Source organism: Oryctolagus cuniculus, chromosome 4, assembly GCF_964237555.1.
Source record: "Oryctolagus cuniculus chromosome 4, mOryCun1.1, whole genome shotgun sequence".
NCBI classification, from domain to species: domain Eukaryota; kingdom Metazoa; phylum Chordata; class Mammalia; order Lagomorpha; family Leporidae; genus Oryctolagus; species Oryctolagus cuniculus.
In genome coordinates, this window is record NC_091435.1 from 65135705 (window position 1) to 65143016 (window position 7312).

A 7312-nucleotide genomic window follows, 5' to 3' on the forward strand; every position below is an offset into this window, starting at 1 on the left:
TTCAGTCCCTAACAGGTTGATGAAGATATAGGAAAGGACATCATCAACAGAGTGATGGGGCAGGTGCTGCGGTGTAGCAGGTAAAACCACCACCTGCAGCACTGGCATCCCATATGGGAGGCAGTTAGAGTCCTGGCCTCTCCATTTCAGATCCAGCTCCTGCTAATGTGTCTGGGAAGGCAGAGGAAGATGGCGAAGTGCTTGGGTCCCTGCCACCCACATGGGAAAACCAGAAGAAGCTGCTGGTTCCTGGCTTCAGCTGGTCCCAACTCTGGCTGCCATGGCCATTTGAGGAATGAACGAACCAACAGATGGAAGAGGTCTCTCTCTCTCTCTCTCTCTCCCTCTCACTCTCTGTAACTCTTTCTTCCAAATAAATACATAAATCTTTTTAAAAAAATTTTTAAAAAAGAGTGGTATAGAATAGGAAGCCTGGATTAAGAGAAGTTTCTCTCATTTTCATGCTTCAGATACAGTGTTCCCTGGATCAAAACACCCTCAATTTATATTTCTATCCTAAATACTACTTGGTTTCCGGACCTTCCCTTTGGTGAAGTTTCTTCCTTAGTCTGAACTTAAAGCTCAGTTGGGCACTTTTTGTGGATTCTCATAGCTCCTTTGGCTAAGAGTATGAACAACTGGAGACAAAGACTTTATCTTAGTGTGATGGAGTAATAGTCACCCACCCACAGATGTCCTATGTCCCAATCGCAGAACCTGGGACTGATACTTTACATGTGCATCAGACTTCAGACAAGATCACACTGAGGACCTTGAGGGAGGAAAGCTATCCTAGATTAATTTAGTGGGCCTGATGTAATCCCAGAGTCCTTACAAGAGACAGGAAGGAGGATTTCAGTCGCAAAAGATGTGACAACAGAAACAGATTGGGCCGGCGCCGCGGCTCACTAGGCTAATCCTCCACCTATCGGCGCCGGCACACTGGGTTCTAGTCCCGGTTGGGGTGCCAGATTCTTTCCCGGTTGCCCTTCTTCCAGGCCAGCTCTCTGCTGTGGCCCGGGAGTGCAGTGGAGGATGGCCCAAGTGCTTGGGCCCTGCACCCCATGGGAGACCAGGAGAAGCACCTGGCTCCTGCCTTCAGATCAACGCAGTATGCCGGCCGCAGCGCGCCAGCTGTGGCAGCCATTGGAGGGTGAACCAACGGGAAAGGAAGACCTTTCTCTCTGTCTCTCTCTCTCACTATCCACTCTGCCTGTCAAAAAAAAAAAAAAAAAAAAGAAAAGAAAGAAAGAAACAGATTGGAAGATTGGAGTGAAGTGGAACAGTTCTTCCCTAGAGTGTCAAGAAGGAATGCAGCCTGGCCAACACATGATTTTGGGACTTTTGTCCTCCAGAACTGTAAGATAATAGATTTGTCTGCACCAACTAAGTTTCTGGTAACTCATTATAGTAGCAAAAGCCAACTAGTACTCTTAATAATCTTAATATTCTAGATCTTAATAAAGTATTGAATTTAAAATAACAAAAAATAAATAAGAAAACAACCTTTTCCTGGAATAATTTCTCTCGGGATGAGCACTGAAAAACTTCCAATCATGTCAGTTTCTCATTTTACACATAAACTAAGTAGCCACCTTAAGCGATAAGTACCTTAATCAAGCACTCTTGTCTACTTCTGCATAGCTAAAAATAATCTATGCCAACATTTGACAGTGCAGTTAAGATGCCACCCGGGATGCTCACATCCCGTATTGGAGAGTCTGGGTGGGAGTCTTGGCTGTGCTCCTAATCCCAGATTCTTGCTAACGTACAGGCTGGGAAGCAGCAGTGATGGCTCATGTAGTCAGGTCTCTGCCACTCACATGGGAGACAAGAGTTGAGTACCAGTTTTTTGGCTTTGGCTGGGCCCAGTCCCAACTGTTGTAGGAATTTAGGGAGCAAACCAGTGAATGAAAGATATCTCTCCCACCCCTCTCTCTCTTTCTCTCTGTGCTTTTCATGTAGATAAGATTTAAAATTTTTAAAAATAAGTTTTCCTAACCCTCTTGACCATCCTGGTAGATGTAAGAGTTAAAGAAAGATTAAGAAAAATGGCAGGGACCTGTATTGTGTCACAGTGGGTTAAGCCACTGCCTGAGGCTCTGACACTGGCATCATACAGGTCACCAGTTTGTTTGGTCTCCTCCACTTTCATTCCAACTCTCTGCTAATGTGCCTGGGAAGGCAGCAAAGGATGGCCCAAGTGCTTGGGCTCCTACCAACCATGTGGGAGACCTGGATGAAGCTCCTGGCTCCTGGCTTCAGCCGGCCCAGCCTGGGCTAATGTGGCCACTTGGGGAATGAAACAGCAGATGGGAAATCTATTTCTCTGTTTCACTCTCTTTCTGTAACTCTGCCTTTCAAATTAAATAAATAAATGGATAAAAAAAATGTAAAAAAAGAAAAGTGGTAGACTGTGACCCATTCATCAGGAAAATAACGTTTTATTTAAGACCTGAAGTACAAGTAACTTTTAACCAGGCAAAAGAGTTAGGAAGAGTACTCTGTCACTGGAAGTGAAGTGTGGTAAGTATGAGGGCATGAAAAGACATCAAATTGTGCTGAGGATAGACATCAAGGCTCAGAGAGGGTGAGACGTTGGAGACTTCAGAGTGGAAGTCCAGGCCTGACGGAACTGTGAAGTTCCACTGTGTAAGAACACTGGCCATCAACTGAAGAATTGCAGCAAGAGGTGGGGTGAAGATGGGAAATGACAACGCTACATGTTGCTTTCATGAAGAGTTCTCTTGGAGCTGGCGTTGTGGCTTAGCAAGTAAAGCCACCTCCTGAGACACAGGCATCCCACATGGGTGACGGTTGGTTTGTGTCCCTGCTGTTCCACTTCTGATCCAACTCTCTGCTAACGGCCTGGGAAAAACAGCGGAAGATGGCCCAAGTGTTTGAGTTCCTGCATCTACATGGGAGTCCCAAAAGAACTTGCTCCTATCACTCTTGAAATAGATACATTATACCTGTCCTATTGGTATACCTCAGAATTGTCAAGGTCATTCAAAGCAAGGAAACCCAACATACTATCACAGCCATGAGAAGCCCAACTAAATATAATATGTAAAATTGTAGTTAAAATAAAGTTCATGTTTTAAAAAAACTATACAGTTTTACCATTGTAAATGGACCAAGTTGGTAATGCTTAAAATTTGATTTTATGTTGTTTTAGAGTGTGAAGAAACAGGTCTTCTTACACACTGTGGGCTGAATAGAGCATAATTGACACATCTTTATTAAAGGCAATTTAGCAACATTTTCTCAATGACTAGTACCATTTGCTTAGCAGTTTCATTTATAAGAATTTAATCATTAAAATAGACTCATCGGAGCATCTAATAACATATGCAGAAAATTATTTATTGCTGTATTTTTGAAAGAATGAAAGACTAGAAATATTCACCTAAATTTTCATATAATAGTTTGCAGAGACACACAAAACACCTTAAACTTCCATATGAAGAGAGACACTAGTCCTTTTCTACAACTTACAAATTTTGAACTACCAAATACACACACACGTACACACTCCTAGCCCTCAAACAGTACACTATGAAGAATGTTATCATCTTTTTTTTTTTTTTTACAGGCAGAGTGGACAGTGAGAGAGAGAGAAAGAGAGAGAGAGAGAGAGAGAGAGAGAAAGGTCTTCCTTTGCCATTGGTTCACCCTCCAATGGCAGCTGCGGCCGGCGCACTGCGGCCGGCGCACTGCGGCCGGCACACGGTGCCTATCCGAAGGCAGGAGCCAGGAGCCAGGTGCTTCTCCTGGTCTCCCATGGGGTGCAGGGCCCAAGCACTTGGGCCATCCTCCACTGCACTCCCGGGCCATAGCAGAGAGCTGGCCTGGAAGAGGGGCAACCGGGACAGAATCCGGCACCCCGACAGGGACTAGAACCTGGTGTGCCGGCGCCACAAGGCGGAGGATTAGCCTACTGAGCCGCGGCGCCAGCCGAATGTTATCATCTTTAAATTTTATTTGATTTATTTCAATGTTTTTTTAAAAGATTTATTTATTTATTTATTTATTTGAAAGGCAGAGTGACAAGAGAGAGATGAAGAGATCTTCAATACACTAGTTCACTCCCCAGATGACTTCAATAGCCAAGATTGGGACAGGCTAAAGCCAGGGGCCAGATATTCCATCTGTGTCTCCCATGTGGGTTGTAGAGTCTCAAACACTCAACCCACCATTCTTTCCCAGGCACATTAACAGAGAGTTATATCAGAAGCAGAGCTGCTGGGACTGAAACTGGCCCTTCGATAAAGGATATAGGTATTTCAAATGATGGCTTAACCCACCATGCCATGGTGGGTTAATGTCCTCTCCTAAATGTTTAATTTTACTGTTATTTTTGTGATATAGTCTTTCCAAACATAATAATAATGATGGGAATATTTATCCCTAATTTTCTTTCACCCATACCTTAATCTTTTTATTTGCTTTCTAACATAAACTTTTTTTTTCATTTTGTAGGATGGGAGGTAAATGAATAGAGTTGATACTTTCCTTCCAATTATATGTCCTAGCCTATTTCTTTTTTTTTTAATAACTCCTTTTTTTTAAAGATTAATTTATTTACTTGAAAGTCAGAGTTACACAGAGAGAGGAGAGGCAGAAAGAGAGAGGTCTCCCACCCGATGGTTCACTCCCCGATTGGCCGCAACAGCCAGAGCTGCGCCGATCCGGAGCTAGGAGCTTTCTTCTGGGTGTCCCACATGGGTGACCCAGGGGCCCAAGGACCTGGGCCATCTTCTACTGCTATCCCTGGCCACAGCAAAGAGCTGGATCGGAGGTGGAGCAGCCAAGTCTAGAACCGGCGCCCACGTGGGATGTCAGCGCTTCAGGCCAGGGTGTTAACCTGCTGCGCCACAGCGCCAGCCCCTGTCCTAGCCTATTTTAACGTCCCAAAGTTTAACTAACAAACCAGGGAAGTTGCAGTGAACTGAATGCAACACTTTGGTATCTAACCCAAATTTTCGGGTGTTTGTGAAAGCAAGCCTCTTACTCCTTGTGGAACATGATTACTTTAGTGTGCTAATATTGTGCTCTTTCCTTCATAAAGAGCTAATTATTTCAAAGGCAAGCATTCAATAATAAGTAATCAATCTCCTATATGACTTAGATTTAAAGATGAAGCAATAAAAATATAATGTATGCCCTCAGTAAGCTTATTTTCTAGGGAACTGTTCAATAATTAACTGGAAAGTATGACTTTACAAAAGATTTATTTATTCAAAAGGTAGTGTTAGAAAGAGAGAGACAGAGAGATCTCCCATCCACTGCTTCATTCCCCAAATGCCCACAACAGAAGGCATACACCAAAGCCGGAAGCCAGGAGCCAGGATTTTCATCCAGGTCTCCCATGTGGAAGGAAGGGTCCCAAGAACTTGGGCCATCTTCTGCTGCCTTTCCAGGCTCATTAGAAGAGAGCGAGAGCTGAAGTTGAACAGCTGTAACTCAGGCTAGTATTCACATGGGATGCCGGCATCATGGGGGTGGCTTACCATGCTGGGCCACAGTGCTGGCCCCAGAAATAACCACTCTTAAGAATCAGGCCAACTTGATTTGAATTCTGGATCTTCAAAGTCCAATTTTCTCAGGCAAATTATTAATCTCTCCAAGCCTCAGTTTCTCGAATGGCCCCTTTTCCTTCATCAGGTACAAATGTAATTTATTTAGAAAGTCTTTCCCTAAATGTATGATAAAGACCCCTCTAGCACTGACTAGTACTGGCCATCCTTTTCACTCTACACCATACATTGAGCCCTATAAGAACAGCCATGTCTATTTTTTTCAGTAAGGTCTACACAAATTTTGTTTTGTAAGATTTATTTATTTATTTGAAAGGCAGAGTTAAGAGAGAAATGGAGAGACAGAAAGAGTCAGATCTTCCATCGCTGGTTTACTCCCCACAGGGCTGCAACGGCCAGGGCTGGGTCAGGCAGAAGCCAGGAGCCAGGAGCTTCTTCCAGGTCTCCCACGTGGGTGGCAGGGGCCCAAGTACTTGGGTCATCTTTTTGTTGTTTTTGTTTTTAGAAAGCTTTTATTTAATAAATATAAATTTCATAGGTACAGCTTTAGGATTATAACAGTTCTTCCCCCCATACCTGCCCTCCCACCCCGACTCCTGTCCCACCTCCTACTCCCTCTCCCATCCCATTCTTCATTAAGATTCATTTTTTATTATCTTTATATGCAGAAGACCTACTCTATACTAAGTAAAGATTCCAACAGTTTGCACCCACACACACAAAGTATAAAGTACTATTTGAAGACTAATTTTACCATTAATTCTCATAGTACAACTCATTAAGGACAGAGGTCCTACATAGGGATCAAGTACACAGTGACCCCTGTTATTGATTTAACAATTGACACTCTTATTTATGACATCAGTGATCACTGGGTCATCTGCTGCTGCTTTCACAAGGCCATTAGCAGGGAGCTCGATTGGAAGTGGAGCAGCCGGGAAACAAACCTACACTCATTTGGGATGGCAGCCTTACCCAATACGCCACAACACACACAGACACACACACACTCCACCCCATGAAGTCCCTGGCACCTTGAAGTCACTAATAGATATAAACCATTCTTAGTCTTTTTTTACCTTGGTCCCTAGCATTAAGCTTAAATGGACCCATTCCTTCTTGTCCCTTCCTTGCTTGAATTAAGCACATCTCTCTCATCTGTCCTGTCTTTGGTATTACCTTTCTTTTTTTTTTTTTTTTTTTTTTTTTTTTTTTGACAGGCAGAGTGGACAGTGAGAGAGAGAGACAGAGAGAAAGGTCTTCCTTTCCCGTTGGTTCACCCTCCAATGGCCGCCGCGGCCGGCGCACTGCGGCCGGTGCACCGCGCTGATCCGATGGCCCGAGCCAGGTGCTTCTCCTGGTCTCCCATGGGGTGCAGGGCCCAAGCACTTGGGCCATCCTCCACTGCACTCCCTGGCCACAGCAGAGAGCTGGCCTGGAAGAGGGGCAACCGGGACAGAATCCGGCGCCCCGACCGGGACTAGAACCCGGTGTGCCGGCGCCGCAAGGCGGAGGATTAGCCTAGTGAGCCGCGGCGCCGGCCCTGGTATTACCTTTCAATTGTATGTATCCCTAACTACAGTGCAAGCATGGGCAGTGGTTCAGTCAATTTGTTCCACCAGAAACAAACAGAATTTCATTCCTTGAAGGAACCTTGATACATGTTGAATGAACAAATATAAGACTGGCTGCATTGGTTTTATTTCAGCAGCTTTTCATATCCATAAAAAGAATCTCTTTGGGTAGAACTATGTCACTTGGCCAACCATCTT

The 7312-nt window shown here is 44.3% G+C and overlaps 1 non-coding gene across 1 annotated transcript; it reads right to left on the minus strand.

Annotated features, from left to right (window-relative positions):
• Window positions 1-4845: 4845 nt before the first annotated feature.
• LOC127483072 (small nucleolar RNA SNORA36 family) lies at window positions 4846-4971 on the minus strand. The gene has a single exon (XR_007909039.1). It is a non-coding gene; the product is annotated as a small nucleolar RNA SNORA36 family (small nucleolar RNA).
• Window positions 4972-7312: the final 2341 nt, after the last annotated feature.